General features: G+C 40.9%; 1 protein-coding gene across 6 annotated transcripts in view; it reads right to left on the reverse strand.

Moving 5' to 3' along the window:
• Positions 1-19,706, reverse strand: part of USP54 (ubiquitin specific peptidase 54) — a 138,854-nt gene that overhangs the window by 89,422 nt on the left and 29,726 nt on the right. For 2 of the 6 annotated variants that reach the window (XM_030798215.1, XM_030798214.1), the window contains exon 1: positions 12,212-14,014. The exons of 2 other annotated variants lie outside the window; for them this stretch is intronic. The gene's annotated coding sequence lies outside the window, so the exon portion shown is untranslated. Of the gene's footprint in view, positions 1-12,211; positions 14,015-19,706 lie in introns of those variants that run through there. 2 more of the 6 variants (XM_030798222.1, XM_030798232.1) reach the window with 2 other exon arrangements.

A 19,706-nucleotide genomic window follows, 5' to 3' on the forward strand; every position in this document is an offset into this window, starting at 1 on the left:
TAAGAAAAACTACCCAATTTTGGCCAGGCGCGGTGGCTCATGCCTGTAATCCCAGCACTTTTGGAGGCTGAAGCAGGTGGATCACTTGAGGTCAGGAGTTCAAAACCAACCTGGCCAACATGGTGAAACCCCATCTCTATTAAAATTACAAACAAATTAGCTGGGTGTGGTGGCAGACATCTGTAATCTCAGCTACTTGGGAGGCTGAGGCAGGAGAATCGCTTGAACCCAGGAGGTGGAGGCTGCAGTGAGCCGCGATTGCACCACTGCACTCCAGCCTGGATGACACAGCAAGACTCCATCTCAAAAAAAAAAAAAAAAAAAAAAAAAAAAAAAACTACCCAATTTTGTTTAATGGGCAAAAGATTTGAACATTTCACCAAACAAGATATACAAATAGTAAATAAGCACATGGAAAGATGTTCAACATTATTACCCATTAGGGAAATGGAAATTAAAACTACACTATACACCTATTAGAATAGTTAAAAACAAAAACAAAAAAAAATTTTAAACCTGACAACAGCAAGTGCCGATGAGGAATCAGAGTAACTGGAACTCTCCTACATTGCTTATAGAAATGCAAAACAGGCCAGGTGCAGTAGCTCATGCCTGTAATCCCAGCACTTTGGGAGGCTGAGGCTGGTGGATCACCTCGGGTCAGGAGTTCAAGACCAGCCTGGCCAACATGGTGAAACCCGTCTCTACTAAAAATACAAAAATTAGCCGATGGCAGGCACCTATAATCCCAGCTCCTAGGGGGCACTGAGGCAGGAGAATTGCTTGAAACCAGGAGGTGGACATTGCAGTGAGCCAAGATCAAGCCACTGCACTCCAACCTAGGCAAAAAGCAAGACCCCATTTCAAAAAAAAAAAAAGAAAAGAAAAAGAAATGCAAAATGACACAGTTGGCAGTTACTTCTAAACTTAAATATATAGTCATGAGCTGCATAACAATGTTTCAGTCAAGAAGAGACCGCATATACAATGGTAGTCCCATAAAATTATGGGATTATGGGACTTACCTTATTTTTACTGTACCTTTTCTATGTTTAGATATGTTTAGGGACACAACTATTACTATTGTGTTACAATTGCCTATTTCATTTATTTATTTATTTATTTATTTATTTATTTATTTTTGAGATAGAGTTTTGCTCTTGTTGCCCAGGCTGGAGTGCAATGGTGTGATCTTGGCTCACTGCAACCTCTGCCTCCTGGGCTCAAGCGATTCTCCTGCCTCAGCCTCCCAAGTAGCTGAGATTACAGGCACGCACCATCACCCTCAGCTACTTTTTGTATTTTTGTATTTAGTAGAGATGGGGTTTCACCATGTTGACCAGGCTGGTCTCCAACTCCTGACTTCAGGTGATCCTCCCACCTCAGCCTCCCAAAGTGCTGGGATTACAGGCCTGAGCTACCATGCCTGGTACCTATTATATTTAGTACAGTAACATACTATACAGGTTTGTAGCATAGCAGCAGTAGGCTATATCATATAGTCTAGGTGTGTAGTAGGCTATATCATCTAGGTTTATGCAAATACACTTAAATGATATTCACACAATGACAAAACCAGCTAACAACACATTTCTCAGAACACATCCCTGTTGTTAAGCAAAACGTGGCTGGACTTTTGCCATACTTTTACCTACCAATCCTACTCCTAGGTATTTTACCATAAAGAAATAAAAAATTGGGCTGGGAATGGTAGCTCGTGCCTAAAATCCCAGTATTTGAGGACAAGGCTGGTGGATCGCTTGAGGCCTGGAGTTCGAGGTGAGCCTGGGCAACATGATAAACTTCTAGGAAAGAAAAAGCCAAAATTGGGACGGAAGCATGTCATCTTATTACATATTTCCTTCTGTAACACAGTTACTAAGTTATATGTCCCACTGTTCCCAATCTGAAAACACTAGCCTCCTGTGGGTAAGCCAAAAACCTTTCCATGTATGAAATGATGGAAAACAGTGGGTCTCAACCTTTTTGCAGTGCCTCATATCCAGAGGCAGATTTACCAAGCCACTGAAACTTAAGCTTCAGGACTCTTTCTCTTCCACAGACTCTCAAGGCCCAATATCTCATTTTCTGTTTCAAAAAATATTTTCCTTAAAGGAGGCCCTCTGAACTGTACAAGCTTCAAGTGTCAGAGAATCTAAGTCTGCCCCATCCACATAACATAAACGGGGCTTTTATAGTATATGTTACTTGAGAAAATACATAATTCAAAAAGCTACTTTGAATTCAGTAATACTAATAAATTTGTATTTTATTAATCAAAGAAACATCTAATGTTATTCACTGTATAAAATTTGTTTGAACTAAATAGATCTAAATATAATATTTGGTCCACATTTGGATTTTGGATTCTTGTGCTCACAGCAAGTAACTCCACAGTCGACAGGGCTAAATTGAAAAGATCATTACAGATTAAGGTTGCCAGAATTAAAGGCATACCTCTAGAAGCTGGTGACCTTTAGAAAAAAACACTTTCTCTATATTAGTGAAATACAGAGAATGATTCCTTCACAAGTATACACAGTACAGCTTAATGTGCTACCATTTTTCTCAGGCCAAAGTAATAAACCAGGCTCCAGCTGCAGCCACCCTAATTATCCCCCACTGTATTCTTCACCAACAAAGTCAGCTTCTCTCAGCCTCTGTTTCTGAAAAAACCCAAAGTAGTCATTCAAATGGAACTGGCTTGTGCATAAAGGGAGATGAGGCCTGGAAGGACACTGGGCCAGGAGGAGCCTGGAGCCCTTAGAGACAGTGGGGTAAATGAGGTCCAGAGAGCTACAGGTTATTAGCATAAGAGATTCATTATGAGCAGAGCTGGAATGGAACTGAAATCAATGAAGACTAGATAGAATTTGTTCCTGCAAAGCCTGGGAACCCTTTGATAAAACCAGGTGTAAAGTGTGGGAAGTTTCTAAGGAGGACTTTTTTTTTTTTTTCTTTTGAGACAGAGTCTCGCTCTGTTGCCCAGGCTGGAGTGCAGTGGCACGATCTCAGCTCACTGCAACAGCCACCTCCACCTCCCGGGTTCAAGCAATTCTCCCACCTCAGCCTCCCAAGTAGCTGGGATTACAGGCATGCGCCACCATGCTCAGCTATTTTTTATACTTTTAGTAGAGACAGGGTTTCACCATGTTGGCCAGGCTGGTCTTGAACTCCTGGCCTCAAGTGATCCACCCACTTCGGCCTCCCAAAGTTGTGAACCACGCGGTGGCACAGGCATGAACCACTGCGCCCATCCAAGGAGATGGACCCTTTAAGCTAATTGATTTCACAGTAACTAAAGTTCAATAAAGTCTTTAAGGAGACACTACTAATTCCATGTGTAGAGAACTCCATGACATTAATAAAAATGACAGTATCAACGTATCTCCACTAAGGCATTTATTAACTACAAAGGAAAATACAGTAGCTTCACAATGGAGAAACCCAGCAGAAACTACCTTAACCAAGTGATCAAGGTCAAAATAACCAGTAACAATACATATTGACATCATGAATGCCATGATATGATGCACTGAAAAGGACACAAAATTGTTTCTGTGGTATTCTTGCCTAAACCATAATCTCAGTCCAATCATCAGAAAAATATCAGACAAATCCAAATTAAGGAATATTTGACAAATAGCCCTCAAACTCATATTGATCAATACTCTACAAAAATGTCAAGGTTATAAAAGACAAAGAAAGACTAAGAAACTTTCACAGAATACAGAAGAGTAAGGAAGAAAAACACCTAAAATGCAATGTGAGATTCTAGATAGGATCCTGGAACAGAAAAAGAACAATGCAGCCTGTGCAAGATGGTGAGACCCTGTCTCTAAAAAACAAAGAAAATCTTTTTTTTTGAAAAAAAGTCTCGCTCTTGTCACCCAGGCTGGAGTACAATGGCGCGATCTTCGCTCACTGCAACCTCAGTCTCCCAGGTTCAAGCAATTCTCCTGCCTCAGCCTCTGGAGTAGCTGGGATTACAGGCGCCTGCCACCACGCCCAGCTAATTTTTGTATTTTCAGTAGAGACAGGGTTTCACTATGTTGGCCAGGCTGGTCTCGAACTGCTGACCTTGGGTGATCCGCCCGCCTCAGCCTCCCAAAGTGCTGGGATTACAGGCGTGAGCCACTGCACCAGGCCAAAAAAAATTTTTTTTAATTAGCCAGGCTAATGCTTGCCTGTAGTCCCAGCTACTCAGAAGGGTGAGGCAGGAGGACTTTTTGAGCCTGGGAATTCAAGCCTGTAGTGAGCTATGACTGTGCCACTGCACTCCAGCCAGGGTGACAAAGCAACGCCCCATCTCTAAAAATAAAAAAAAATAAAATAAATTACAATTTTAAAAAACTAAAAATAAAAAAGGAAAAAGAATAATGGTAGGCAAACTGGTGAAACTCAGGAAAGCTCTTTAGTTAATAGTGTTGTACCAATACTATTAATTCCTGGTTCTGATAAATGTATTATGGTTATATAAGATGGTATCATTAGAGGTAACTATTTTTGCAACTTTTCTATAAATTCAAAATAAAAAACATTTTAAATTATGCAAATAATTCACTGAAGAAGATGGAACTTTGGGCCCAAAAGGGATTGAGGCATTTGGGAAATAAATATCTATATGTCTAAAGGTAGGTGGACCAAGACAGATTTATAGGAAAAGGAGATGTGGCCGGGCACGGTGGCTCACGCCTGTAATGCCAACACTTTGGGAGGCCAAGGTGGAGAGATCACGAGGTCAGGAGTTCGAGACTAGTCTGGACAACATAGTGAAACCCCATCTGTACTTAAAATACAAAAATTAGCCGGGCGTGGTGGCATGTGCCTGTAATCCCAGCTACTCGGGAGGCTGAGGCAGGAGAATTGCTTGAACCAGGGAGTAGGAGGTTGCAGTGAGCCAAGATCACGCCACTGCACTCCAGCCTGGCAGTGGAGTGAGACTTCGTCTCAAAAAAAAAAAAAAAAGAGACGTTGACATAGTTTGTGATCCTATAGTCCACTGAGGGTTACATGTGAAACCTCTTGGTTTACTGTTTAACATCACAGTATGGCAATTAATGGGTTGTTTTATTAGTTCAGAAACCTGTTTCTCAGAGCTAAATGTGCACAGAATGAATTAACAGAGAAGTTTAAAACTCGGCAACATCAGGGGTAAGTAAATGTAAAATGATAGTGGTCTTGTTAGGATGATGAAATTATGGATTTTTTTCCTTTTTTCTATTTTCTAAATTAACTATAATTTATAAATAATCTATAAACCATCATTTCCTTAAAATAGGGGTTTAAACACATTTTCCCTAAAAATAGAGTGAAAGGACTCGAGACCAGAGATAACCGACCATTGAGACCCATAATATCCTAACAATATGAAAGCTGGTTAATAATTGGTACCTATTTCCTATTTAGAAACAGAGGGCCTGGTGTGGATCTCTATTTCCTTTCATTCTATTCTCACTGCTGCTGCTACTAAGGTTCAGATCTTCACCACCTCTGGACCACTGCACCGCATTACTGACTCATTGCCAGTCCTCTAATCCTACATGTCACTACCACCTGACTCCTAATACACACTCCACACCATGTCACTCCCCTTTTCAAAATATTTAACGGCTCCTAGAGGGAGATATTCTTTTGGCTGGAAAAGAACAATGGTATTTTTCTAATTCACAGGAAAGAAAATTAATAGATGGATTTTTCACAAGTTTCTCTCCCATAATTTTTTCTTACCTACTTAGTCTACTGCTAGCACTACAAAAACTAGAACAAATAGTAGCAAAATTAAGAAGGAAAAAAATCAAAGCAGTCAATTGGACCTATTTTAACACCTTTTCTCCTAACTGACTGTGTTAAGCCATTTTTGCACTGCTATAAAGAAATACCCAAGGCTGGGCAATTTATAAAGAAAAGAAGTTAATCAGCTCATGGTTCTGCACTCTGTATGGGAAGCATGGCACCAGCATCTGCTCAGCTTCTGGCAAGGCCTCAGGGAGCTTACGATCATGACAGACCGCAAAGGGAAGCCCAGGTGTCACATGGCGAGAGAGACAAGGGGGAGGTCTCAGACTCTCTTAAACAACCAGATCTTGTGTGAATTAACTGAGTGAGAACTCACTCATCATTGAGCTATTCATGAGGGATCCACCCCCATGATCCAATACCTTCCACTAGGTCCCAACATTAGGGATCACATTTCAGCATTAGATTTGAGGGAACAAACATCCAAATCATATCACTGAATCATCTTCATGATTGTGATTTTTATGCTGCATATTTTTGATATTCACATATTCTGCCAATAAAATTAATTCCTGGCCAGGCACAGTGGCTCACACCTGTAATCCCAGCATTTTAGGAGGCTAAGGTGGGCAGATCACGAGGTCAAGAGATCGAGACCATCCTGGCCAACATGGTGAAACCCCGTCTCTACTAAAAATACAAAAATTAGCTGGGAGTGGTGGCGTGTGCCTGTAGTCCCAGGAGGCTGAGGCAGGAGAATCTTGAACCCGGGAGGCAGAGGTTGCAGTGAGCCAAGATTGCACCACTGCATTCTAGCCTGGTGACAGAGCAAGACTCCGTCTCAAAGAAAAAAAAAATTAATTCCTAATTATAAGATGGAATTAAGTATGTCTGGCACCAGCGTAAAGTTTGAGAATCACCAGACCTTACCACCATTCCCAGCTTCATCTACTCATTCACTCACTGATCAAACATTTCATTGATCATCCATTATGTGCCTCTCACTCATCCTCCACTCCAAGTACACTAGACTCCTTTCTGTATAACAAATATACCCTGTCCTTTACTTTCTCATTGTCTTGACTCTAATATTGCCTCTCTCTGGAATGCCTTTCCTCTCCATTTATTCTTGCTGAAAATCTTAACTATCCTGCAAGGAAAAGCCTTCCCAGATCATTCTCTCACCCTCTCACCTTTCCAATCTCCCAATTTATTTCATCCTCCTCTGTGCTCTCAGTGCATGGTGGGGTTTGGATTACAATACTCACATTCTCCCTCATGTTACAGTTATTTGTGTACGTGGACTACATTTTATCTCAAGGGCATCTTTTTAATTCCACACAGAGGTTGAATATAATAGGCATTGAATCACTGAGAGTTTCATTGAAAGAGAAAACTTTTTGTTTGAAGGTACCTAGCCTAGAACAACCAATTCCAACATCCTGATAAATTCTGACTCTCCTTAAAGAACTGACAAAATGGCCATATCTAGCTTGAGATACTGCTGACAACTTTTTCTAATAGTGACTGTATCAATGGAAACAATATTTGCTTCTGATTCAAGCTTGAAAATAGAAAGAGATAAGTATCTACAACCATAAAAAGGGCCAAGCTATTTGTTGATTTATGAGCTGGTTATCTTAAGCTCTCCAGCGAATAGTTACTTAACTCAAACAATTTCCTGAGGGCTGGACTTTGGCAGCTTCAAACTATTACATCATGTACAACAGAAGAATTGTATGCTGATAAAGGACAAAAAGTCTTATTTTTCCTACACAAGAACTTAGATAACTGTCATGTATAACAAATTTGTGTAAAATTTGTTTAAAAGTAGTTGGAAAGAAAATAAAAAGGCACGTTTCACTTTGTTATAATTGACAAATTATAAGAACCAAGAAATGACAGCTGCAGGCTACTTAGCCCTTCCAAAAAGATCTAAAGTTGTATAATTTACTGACTTCTAAGGGAGGCAGCACGATAGTAGAAAGAACATAGTGGTTAAAAGTATACCCTCACCGGGCACGGTGGCTCACGCCTGTAATCCCAGCACTTTGGGAGGCCGAGGCGGGCGGATCACGAGGTCAGGAGATCGAGACCATTCTGGCTAACACGGTGAAACCCCGTCTCTACTAAAAATACAAAAAGTTAGCCGGGCGAGGTGGCGGGCGCCTGTAGTCCCAGCTACGCGGGAGTCTGAGGCAGGAGAATGGCGTGAACCCCGGGGGGCGGAGCCTGCAGTGAGCTGAGATCGCACCACTGCACTCCAGCCTGGGTCAAAGAGCGAGACTCCTTCACAAAAAAAAAAAAAAAAAAAAAAGTATACCCTCTGCAGGCCGGGTGCAGTGGCTCACGCCTGTAATCCCAGCACTTTGGGAGGCTGAGGCGAGTAGATCACGAGGTCAGGATATCGAGACCATCCTGGCTAACACGGTGAAACCCCGTCTCTACTAAAAAACACAAAAAAATTAGCCGGGTATGGTGGCGAGCACCTGTGGTCACAGCTACTCGGGAGGCTGAGGCAGGAGAATGGCATGAACCTGGGAGGCGGAGCTTGCAGTGAGCCGAGATTGCACCACTGCACTCCGGCCTGGGCGACAGAGCGAGACTCTATCTCAAAAAAAAAAAAAAAGTGTACCCTCTGCAGGGCCAACAATATTGCAGAACCTCGGGAGGTAACATGCTTATAGAGGAGATCCAAAGGGTCCCATTCCTAGAGAACATTATGTGAATTATACAACTTGGGGACACAGAGTTAGTGGAATAGAACAGGTCTCAGCTCCACCACCTAACAGCTGTGGCATATTGACCAAGTTATTGAACTAACTCTTAGGTACTTCATCAGAAAAAATGGGATTAATAAATAACGTCTATCTCATAGGATTGTTATAAGAATTAAATAAAATAATGTAGATATGTATAATTAGCCCAGTGCCTAATATGTGGTAAGTGTGGAATAAATGTTTTGATGATGATTATGATGAGGATAATGATGATGAAGAATAAGATGAATCTACATTCCAATCCTAGCTCCATCACATTCAAGCCATTTACTACCTATAATAAATGTGATTTGCTGAAAGGATGCAACAAAATAATGTATGCAGAATACTTACGGCCAGGTACAAAACAGGAATTCCATAAAGAGTAACTGTGATTATGATGACTGACCATCCTCTATATGCATTATCTCTCCCCTGTCTCTCTTTCTCTTACAGGCAAACACACACACACATATAACTACTATAAAAATTTCAGGAGATTAAACTATAATTGATAGCATAAATCCCAAGGCTATATAAAAAATGGGGAAAAGTGTATTTTTTTTTCTTAAATGTATCCTTTTTTGTTGTTGTTTTTTGTTTTTGTTTTTTTTTTGAGACAGAGTCTCGCTGTTACCCAGGCTGGAGTACAGTGGTGTGATCTTGGCTCACTGCAACCTCCGCCTCGCAGACTCAAGCAATTCTCCTGTCTCAGCCTCCATCCATAGTGGCTGAGATTACAGGTGTGTGCCACCACGCCCAGCTAATTTTTGTATTTTTAGTAAAGATGGGGTTTCACCATGTTGGCCAGGCTGGTCTTAAACTCCTGACCTCAAGCGATCCGCCCACCTCAGCCTCCCAAAGTGCTGGGATTACAGCCATGAGCCACCGTGCCCAGCCTGGGAAAAACGTATTCTAAAACCAGTGCATTCTCAATACAATTCACCTAGACTACTGCAGAAACTTTCTAACTATTCTTTCCCCTCTAATCCCATCTATACAATATTGCAAAAGCAAACTGATGAATCACAATTAGCTTAGAAAACTTCAGTGACAAAATACAGCCAAAACTCTGGCTTTGAATGGCCTTCCACAATCTTATCCCCTGCACATTTCCAACCTCCTCTACCCTTAAAACATACAAAAAGATTTGTTCTGTGCACATGCCCAGTTATTTTGGTTTTTGTTTTTCTCAATCAAGGAATGCTCCTCCCTTCTCTACTCCCATCTTCCCAGTCCTACCTAATACTAGCAATCTTTTCCACTCAGCAAACCTATTTGAAGAAGTCATACCACTGGCTACTTACAGTGATAGGAACTACTAATAGTCACACGTCAGCAGGAAGGAGCAGTCATTTACATTAATTCATTTCCCAAAGGATTGTCTTTTTAAATACCTCTCCACACCAACTGGGACTTCTTTCTCCCTCCCAGGAACATCATGAATCAATATTTAACCAGTATATCAATACTTTGTTAGAATACAAGGTAGAAAGTTACATTGCCTTACACTCAACAAATGCTCATTCCTTGTTAACAAATAAATAATTAACAATTATTAATTATTTATTATTAATTAATTAATAAATAATTAACAAATAAACGAAGAACTAAGTTTCATGAGACCAGTCAAACTCACATTTTTCCGTTTAGAGATAACTCAGTTACAGGCATAACCAAACAGCTCTTTAGCTTGTCCCTGAATCTCCTGCCTAAATCATATCGCATCTAAATCATACCTTGTGCTTCCAAAAGGTCTACAGAAGAAACATATTCTATTTTATGGTCAGTAGGACAAACGAAATGTTCTTTCTAAACCCTACTGCCAATAGCAGCAAACTAGTGACAGCAGTGGTTAAAGGAACAAAAATCAATAGCAATTTATTAGGCCCCTGGATAGCAAAATAATGAGTTCCAGAAAGTTGCCCTATAAAATAACCTTCTGATTTAATCATTTAGAACCAGAGATTTTTATCCCGAATTTTTTGAATCACTAAGACTTTTTAAACACTTGATTCCATCAATGCGTTATTTATTAATCATTATAAATATACCCGTACTCAAATTATTTCAGTACAAACAATAATGAAAGTATGACAGTGCTATCAACAAGAGGAAAAAAGGAGGGGAAGCAAACTGACAGCACTGGCTTGACTCATTTCTGTTGGGAGAACACTGGTACTGAATGGCACAGGCAACTCCAGTGTGAGAGAGCAAGCACATGACTGACTGGGAGGCCGACAGAGGATACCAAAGAAAGGAGAACATCTATAAAGAAGCTTTCCTCTGTAGGGGCAGGAGGTGAAGGGATGAGAAGGAATCCACTGAAATCTACTCTAACAGCCTTTACAATACTCAAATGAAAACATGCTACCAGACTTCACACTTTGAGCCAGTTCACATCCTAGCTCTACCACTTACAATTGAGTGACCTTCAGCAGATTACTTATCCTCTTTCATCAGGTATAAAATTATAATGGTAGCCCACTTAGTGAATACAAACTACATGTTTGGCACTGCGCTAGGCACTGGACACATGGTATATCCTCTAATTCTCACAATTAACCTGCCAAATAGTGATTATTTTTCTCATTTTGCAGGAAAGAAAACCCATTTTCTTTCTACCTATGTATAGCCGCTTTCTAGAAGGACAATACTACTACCTGGCCAGGTTGTACTGGGAATTAGAAGTAAATGCAAAGCACTTAGCAAGGACCCAGCACTTACCTCATACTAGGAGCTCAGGAAATCATTACTGTACGAATACAGCCATCATTTGAATAAGTGCCTCAACTGAACAGCAATGAAATCCCAGAAACAAGTTTCCTCTCACATCATCTACCATAAAGATGACTTCTAACTAGCAATAGTTTGGGAGAATCCAAAGCTCATCACTTATAACTGCTTGAAACACCAAAGTATCAACCATCCAGTATCCAAAAAAAAATTTTTTTAAATACACACACAAATATTCTTAGAAGCTCAAAACATAAAACGCAAGGAAATAGCCCATTATGAAAGTGATATTTGACTCAATCTAAAGATCAAATATTAAATATTTTACTTTCAAAAGGATTATAGGCCTCATGCCTCAAGGAAGCAGGTGCTAATGAACAAATCTATCTAACTTTCCAAAAATCATTCCCAGAAGTTATCCTGAAGTACTTGGCAAACCATCTCCCAGAATTGACAACATATTGCCAAAATCTTGGTGGATTTTGCCAACACTATTCTGCTGATAGGAAAAAAGAATCATTCAGTTACTTTCCAATTTAGCCACAAAACAGGCTCTTTTTTCTTCATTATTACTTTAACCAGTATGTTAATACTGAAAACAGGTATAAAGAAATCACAAATAACCTTCTTCTGTTTGAAGGAAATTTAAAATACTAAATCCACAACTCTTGCCTTTAATTCTAAGGAACTCAAGAAAATCTATGATTTTTTTTAAAAAAAATACGAAATCTCCAAAATCTAATAACTGAAACAGAGAGGAGGGGGAAAGAGCAGAAACAACAGCTTGAAAGATGCCTCTTGAAAGTTGAGAGAGTCCTAAAATCTCAATTTCAAAGTTTAAACTACTGTTATTAAAAGAAATAGCTTATTAATCAGTGCTTGGGAACATTTTTTTTAAAAGAAAGAAAACTTCACAAAAACTAAGCGGTTCCTGCAATCTTCTATCTATCTGTTTTTACCACAACTACAATACTTACCAGACAGCACAGTCAACCTCCAGCAAAAGACCTCTAATCACGAGGGTATCTGTGGGGCAAGTGATACAAAAATGGGGAGGGATAAGGGAATAGCTAGAGCTGTGGGGAGGGAAGGCTAGGAGGGAGGAGACAACTGTAGCTAGCAACAATGAGAAACTGTGAATCTAAACCACAAGGACTTCCCGCAGAACAGGATATCAGAGAGAAGGCAATTCTTTTTACCAACTACCAGGAACTCAGCACTGACAATTCATGACAAAGTTAAAAAGGTGGAGCTTCCAATTAAAAATAAAGTAAACTTAAGAAACTAACCAAAAGTAACTTGAAAGGACGTTATCACAAACTTCACTTGAGGCTTAAGAAAAACAATTACGAAGCTGTTTCCTGGGGCATTCCTGATGACAAAGGTCATCAAACAATAAGGTTTGCAGGGTGGCTGCTGCTTCCAAAGAAGGGCCAGTCCCCCACAAAAAAAGTCCTTTGCACTGCAGTCAAAAGGAGCATGAGAAGACAACATTTTTGTAGTTGTTTACAGAATAATCAAAACAATGTTATTGTTGGAATCCCTAATTCAGAATTCCAAGACTGGGCTTAAATTAAATCAAATCACTTTAATAGGCAAAACTCCTCCAACTGTCTTAAACGAGCCACACTATTAAAGAAAATTATTATTAAACTGAGCCATTGGAATCTACTGAGTCAATTTTAAAATGCTTGGGATCTAAAGGTTCTCAACCCCAAAGTCCACAACAGGGAAAGATCTCCACCCCTCTCTCGGGGAAGAACCTAGTTATATGACCAAGAACAAACAGCAGGCAAAGTCCCACCCCCAAACATGTTATCAGTCAACTGAGAACTTGCATTTGCAGGCAGGGCACAAAGGCCCCAAAGGACCAACACACACCCTTCTATGTATTACCTGAGGTTATAAAACAGTTTTATTGAAAGAGGTTGCTTTATAAGCATACTGATGAAAAAAACTCATCAGTAGAATCCTTGCCAAATATGAAGGTCTGTTGTGTTTCTATAGGTTGAGAGAAAATATATGAGTTGACTAAAAAAAAGATGTAATTAAGATTTATTGGTAAAATTGAACAAACATGGGCAATGTCCAAAACTAATTAAGCTCTTACATTTTAACAATACAGTATATTAAATTGAAGTAGTCCTTTGGCCACAAGGAAAGTGCCACAAAAAAAAAAAAAAGATACTGTTGCTTTTCTTGTTAACCATTAGCATTCTAACTCAGGTCTCCTAGTGGTGCTAGGTGGAGGAGGAGGTAGTAATGCCATTTCAAAGTGTGAAACACAAAATTTCTACTGATAAGTGCTGACTGCAAATAAAGACATACAAACATCAAGACCAAGCTCTTCAATCAAGTCATTAAAATATAGGTATATATTCACTGCGAAACTAATCAAATAAAACTGGAGTACTGGGACAGAGTTACAGAGCTTCAACCCTGATTACAACTAGACAACATTACTTTTCATGTCTCATCCAGGTAAGGGAAGTGGTCCACAGGGAAATCTCACTCTAATAGATTGTAATCTCTCCAGAGGCCCCTCAAAAAACACCTCCCATAAAACTCTGCTATGATACTCACATTCTGCCTTGCATAAATTATTTTCAGACATTTCTTATTCCCTCTTCAAGACTGCACAAGAGGTTCTGTGCCAAATAGAAAGAGAACCCTGTATCAACCACTGGGCTTCTCCATTCAAAATAAATTGGGTAACTACAAGTTTTTGTTAGGTGAGTGTCGAATTGCCTGCAGAAAAGGTTTTATAGGCCGGGTGCAGGGGCTCACACCTGTAATCCCAGCATTTGGGAGGCCAATGCGGGAGGATCATTTGAGCCCAGGAGTTCAAGACCAGCCTGGGCAACACAGGGAGGCCCCTTCTCTACAAAAAAAAAAAAAAAAAAAAAGAAAAGAAAGAAAGTTTTTAATTAGCCTGATGTGGTGGCATGCACCTCTCTGGTCCCAGCTACTCCAGGCTGAGGTGGGAGGATCCCTTGAGCCCGGGAGGTCAAGGCCCCAGTGAGCAGTGATTGTGTCACTGCACTCCAGCCTGGGCCACAGAGCAAGACTCTGTCTCAAAAAAATAAAAAAATAAGAAAATAAAAGAAAAAATAGAAAAGGTTTTGGGTACATGATTGCTAACTACGTCAAGAGGGAGAGTGATATATAGGGTTTCAGTTTATTATTTTTTTAAATAGGGTTTTAGTTTAAATGTTCAGGTATTCTAAAATTGGACGACTAGTTACAACAGTACTTTGTAAAACTGTGCTTCAACAAAACTGAACAAGTCGTATTTTTCAAGTGCTTTGCAGGGAATATGTAATATCACAATAGGTCCACCTTAGACCAGAATAGACAAAGGTCTCTGTAAAAATATAAATATTATTAGCAGGGAGAAACAATCTTTAGGATTTGAGTAAATCAATCAAGAAAAATCCTTGGAGGGTAGTGGGGAGGGTAATGGAAAAGCACAGGCTGAAAAGTCCTATTTGGTCACATTCCATAACTTTTCATTATTGGTTTCCACTAGCAAATAGAGTAAGGTACAACAGAATGTTCAATTTAATGAAAGAATATTTTGCTTCTCCTAAAAGTCATAAAAGAGAAACAGGGGATTTCTCTAAGAAAAACCGAAATGACTCCCTCTGGAGTAACCCCAAAGTCAAACCATCATTGTTGTCTTCTATTTCTGAGATGCTAATGATAATGCTGATGTTGGCAGTAAAGGCAGGAACTGAGTGGCTCCACAGTAGGAACACGAGATTGGAAAATAAAAGACTTTTTTTTTTTTTTTCAGTCCAGGTCTTGCTCTGTCACCCAGGCTGGAGTGCAGTGACATGATCTCGGTTCACTGCAACCTCCACTTCCCAGGTTCAAGTGATTCTCCTGCCTCAGCCTCTTCAGTAGCTGGGATTACAGGTAGGTGCCATTACGCCCAGCTAGTTTTTATATTTTTAGTAGAGATGGGGCTTCGTCATGTTGGCCAGGCCGGTCCAAACTCCTGACCTCAAGTGATCCACCCGACTCAACCTCTCAAAGTGCTGGGATTACAGGTGTGAGCCACTGTGCCCGGCCAATAAAAGACTCTAGATTTTAGAATGCAGTGACAAAATTTGGGGACTTTTTTTTAAGAGACAGTTCCTTCTTCTGTTGCCCAGGCTGGATGCAGTGGTATGATCACAGCTCACTGCACCCTCAAATTCCTCGGTTCATGCAATCTTCTACCCTCAGCCTCCCGAGTAGCTGGGACTACAGGTGTGTACAACCAGACCCAGCTAATTTTTTAAAGATTTTTGGAGACAGGGTCTTAGTATGTTACCTAGGCTGGGACTTTTAAATAAACTAGAGGATTGGGGTGGGGAAGAGACTGCTTTATATCAAGTGAAAGCCTTTAGCATTTGATCCTGGGGAGAGGGGGAGCTTAATTCAGAGCTGTTAAACTGGAGTTCTAGCAAACAAAAATTAGAGATGGACTTGATCTTAGCTAATAAGGAACCTAAGAAAAAATATTCTAGCCTTTGACTCTGGGTTGTAAGGAAGAATATACCATGAAGTAGATGAAAAACAGGGAAAACTACATAACTAATTTGAGTCTAGTGGGGTTTTTTTTAACTTTTTTTTTTTAATCTTGGTTTTGTTTGAAGACAGAGTCCCACTCTGTCACCTAGGCAGGAGTACAGTGCCATAATCTCAGCTCACTGCAATCTCTGCCTCCCGGGTTCAAGTGATTCTCCTGCCTCAGCCTCCTAAGTAGCTGGGATTACATGTTCACGCCATCACACTTGGCTAATTTTTGTATTTTTAGTCAAGACAGGGTTTCACCATGTTGGCAAGGCTGGTCTCGAACTCCTGACCTCAGGTGATCCACCCACCTCAGCCTCCCAAAGTGCTGGGATTACAGGCGTGAGCCACCAAGCCCCACTGGTGTTTTCTTTTAAAGACAGAGTCTCACTATGTTGCCCAGGCTGGAGTGCAGTGGCTAGTTACAGGTGCAATCCCTGTGCAATCACAGGTGACTCTAGTTTTTATTCTGAGATTTATTCACAATGTTAGCAGAGCATGTGTACCTTAAAGAGCTGGTTGTTTCACTCAAGTACACATTATTAAGAAGAGGAATATTGTAGGAAGGGTAGAGGGAAGAGAAAAACTGATCCAAAGAATACATTTTGGAGAAGGTTTGGCTGTTAATCACAGACCTGAGCAGCAAAATTATCCAAGAAATCTCTGTATTTCTCACACAAATGGACTCTAAAGAAAGAAGAAAGGGAGATAGGGGCCACATATTTGGGCTTCTAATGTTATAGTATCATTATTGTTTAAATTCATTTATTTCACTATATCTTTCATAATTCTAAAAATTACATCAAATAGCATTATGTCATTATGAACATTAACCACCCTGTCTATAGAACAAGGGTTTTTAAAAGTCTTCAACTGGACTTAAAGCTCCTAGAAAGCAAGAAGAGTATGAAAATCCCTCTCAAACACACCACAGAATTACCTAAATGCTAGTCTTACAGAAAGTAATCAGCTGGGCACGGTGGCTCACGCCTGTAATCCCAGCACTTTGGGAGGCCAAGGCAGGTAGATCTCTTGAGGTTAGGATTTTGAGACCAGCCTGGCCAACATGGTGAAAAACCCGTCTTGACTAAAAATACAACAATTAGCTGGGCATGGTGGCGTGCGCCTGTAATCCCAGCTACTCAGGAGGTTGAGGCAGGAGAATCGCTTGAACCCAGGAGACGGAGGTTGCAGTGAGCTGAGATGGCACCACCGCACTCCAGCCTGGGCAACAGAGCCAAGACTCCATCTCAAAAAAAAAAAAAAAAAAAGAAAAAGAAAAAAAGAGGCCAGGTATGGTGGCTCATGCCTGTAATCCCATCACTTTGGGAGGCCAAGGTGGGCAGATCATTTGAGGTCAGGAGTTCAAGACCAGCCTGGCCAACATGGTGAAACCCCATCTCTACTAAAAATACAAAAATTAGGCCGGGCACGGTGGCTCATGCCTGTAATCCCAGCACTTTGGGAGGCCGAGGCTGGCAGATCACAAGATCAGGAGATCGAGACCATCCTGGCTAACACAGTGAAACCCCGTCTCTACTAAAAACACAAGAAAATTAGCCAGGCGTAGTGGCGGGCGCCTGTAGTCCCAGCCACTCGGGAGGCTGAGGCAGGAGAATGGCGTGAACCCAAGAGGCGGAGCTTGCAGTGAGCCGAGATTGCGCCACTGCACTCCAGCCTGGGCGACAGAGTGAGACTCTTGTCTCAAAAAAAAAAAAAAAAAAAAAAAAAAAATTAGCCAGGCAGTAGTGGTATGCGCCTGTAATCCCAGCTACTCAGGAGGCTGAGAGGCAGGAGAATCACTTGAGCCTGGGAGGTGGAGGTTGCAGTGAGCTGAGATCGGGCCATCGCACTCCAGTCTGAGTTGGACAGAGTGAGATCCTGTCTCAAAAAAAAAAAAAAAAAAAAAAAAAGAATAAAGGGTCTCTCAGTGCTTATGTTCAAGTAACTTTATTTTACTTAATAATATTCCCAAATGCAAGAGTAGTGATACTGGCAATTTAACAGGCCATAGAGAAGCCATAAGGTGCTTCCTTTAAGTGAAAAAGTGAAAGTTATCAACTTAATAAGGAAAGAAAAAAAATCATATACTAAAGCTGCTAAGGTCTACCATAAGAACAAATCTATGCATGAAATTGTGAAGAAGGAAAGGAAATTCATGCTAGTTTTACTGTCACACCTCAAACTGCAAAAAGTCATGGCCATAGTTCATGGTAAGTGAAACCACCTTTGCAAAAATTATAACTGAGAAAATTATTACAGTGAAAGAGATCTGACCTACTTGACTCCCTGTTGCTTCTAACTTCCAAGCTGTCCTTGTTCATTCCTGGACATAAGGCGAACTAACTTTGGGAGGAACTTAGTTTATAGTTTAACTTTGAAACAAAGACAAAAACACAGCCCTTTCCCAAAACAAACCCTCTTCTTGCCTGGGGACTAAACTGCCTTTGCAGGACTAACAAATTGCTATAAGATTAGAAATTATGCTTTAGGAATCATGCAGCTAAAGGCCCCAAAGTTCTACACCTCCCTAACTGTTCCTAGGGATAACATCACAAATGTAAAACCTAAGATTGGTGCTCAAGATATTTTTTCAAACCCTGAACTCAGTGGATCACCTGGCACCATCCAGATCAATAAACTGTCTCATCTGGTCTTGTGGTCCTACCCAGGAACTGACTCAGTGTAAAAGGACAGCTTTGACTCCCTGCGATTTCATTGCTGACCTAAGCAATCGACACTCCCCACTCTCTGGCCCTCTACCCACCAAAGTAGCCTTAAAAACCCCAATCCTGGCCGGGCGCAGTGGCTCACGCCTGTAATCCCAGCACTTTGGGAGGCCGAGGCGGGCGGATCACGAGGTCAGGAGATCGAGACCATCCTGGCTAACACGGTGAAACCCTGTCTCTACTAAAAATACAAAAAATTAGCCGGGCGCGGTGGCAGGCGCCTGTAGTCCCAGCTACTCGGGAAGCTGAGGCAGGAGAATGGCGTGAACCCGGGAGGCGGAGCTTGCAGTGAGCCGAGATCGCGCCACTGCACTCTGGCCTGGGAGAAAGAGCAAGACTCCGTCTCAAAAAAACAAACAAAAAAAAAAAAAAACCCAATCCTGGAATATTCTGGGAGACTGATTTGAGTAATAATGAAACTCTGGTCTCCTGTGCAGCCAGCTCTATGTGATTTAAACTCTTTCTCCATTGGTATTCTCCTGTCTTGATAAATAAGCTGTATGGGGGCAACGGGCAGAATGAACCCATTCAGTGGTTACATAAGTGCTTAGTTAAGATGGAAAAGGCGGCCAGGTGTGACGGCTCACTCCTGTAATCCCAATACTTTGGGAGGCCAAGGCGGGCAGATCACCTGAGGTTAGGAGTTCAAGAGCAGCCTGGCCAACTTGGTGAAACGCTGTCTCTACTAAATATATAAAATTAGCTGGGCATGGTGGTGGGCACCCATAATCTCAGCTACTCAGGAGGCTGAGGCAGGAGGATCACTTGAACCCCCGGAGGCAGAGGTTGCAGTGAGCCGAGATCACGCCACTGCATTCCAGCCTGGGTAACAGAGCAAGACTCCATCTCAAAAAAAAAAAAAAAAAAAAAAAAAAGGTTGGAAAAGGCATTAAATTTGGGGGTGGAAGAAATGAACAGAACTATGTTCCAATTAACAGCTGTCAGGTTCAGTACTATTCATGGTTCCAGGCATCCACTGGAGGTCTTGCAACATATCCTTCATGGATAAGGGGAAACTACTGTAGTCTTTTAATAAATAGTGCTGGAATAATTGAATATCCATATGCAAGAGAAAAAGTTGGACTCCTATCTCACACTATATGCAAAAATTAATTCAAAATGGATCAAAAACTTAAATGAATGAGCTCAAACTATAAAACTTTTAGAAGAAAACAGACGTAAA

This window comes from Nomascus leucogenys, chromosome 18, assembly GCF_006542625.1.
Source record: "Nomascus leucogenys isolate Asia chromosome 18, Asia_NLE_v1, whole genome shotgun sequence".
NCBI lineage: Eukaryota > Metazoa > Chordata > Mammalia > Primates > Hylobatidae > Nomascus > Nomascus leucogenys.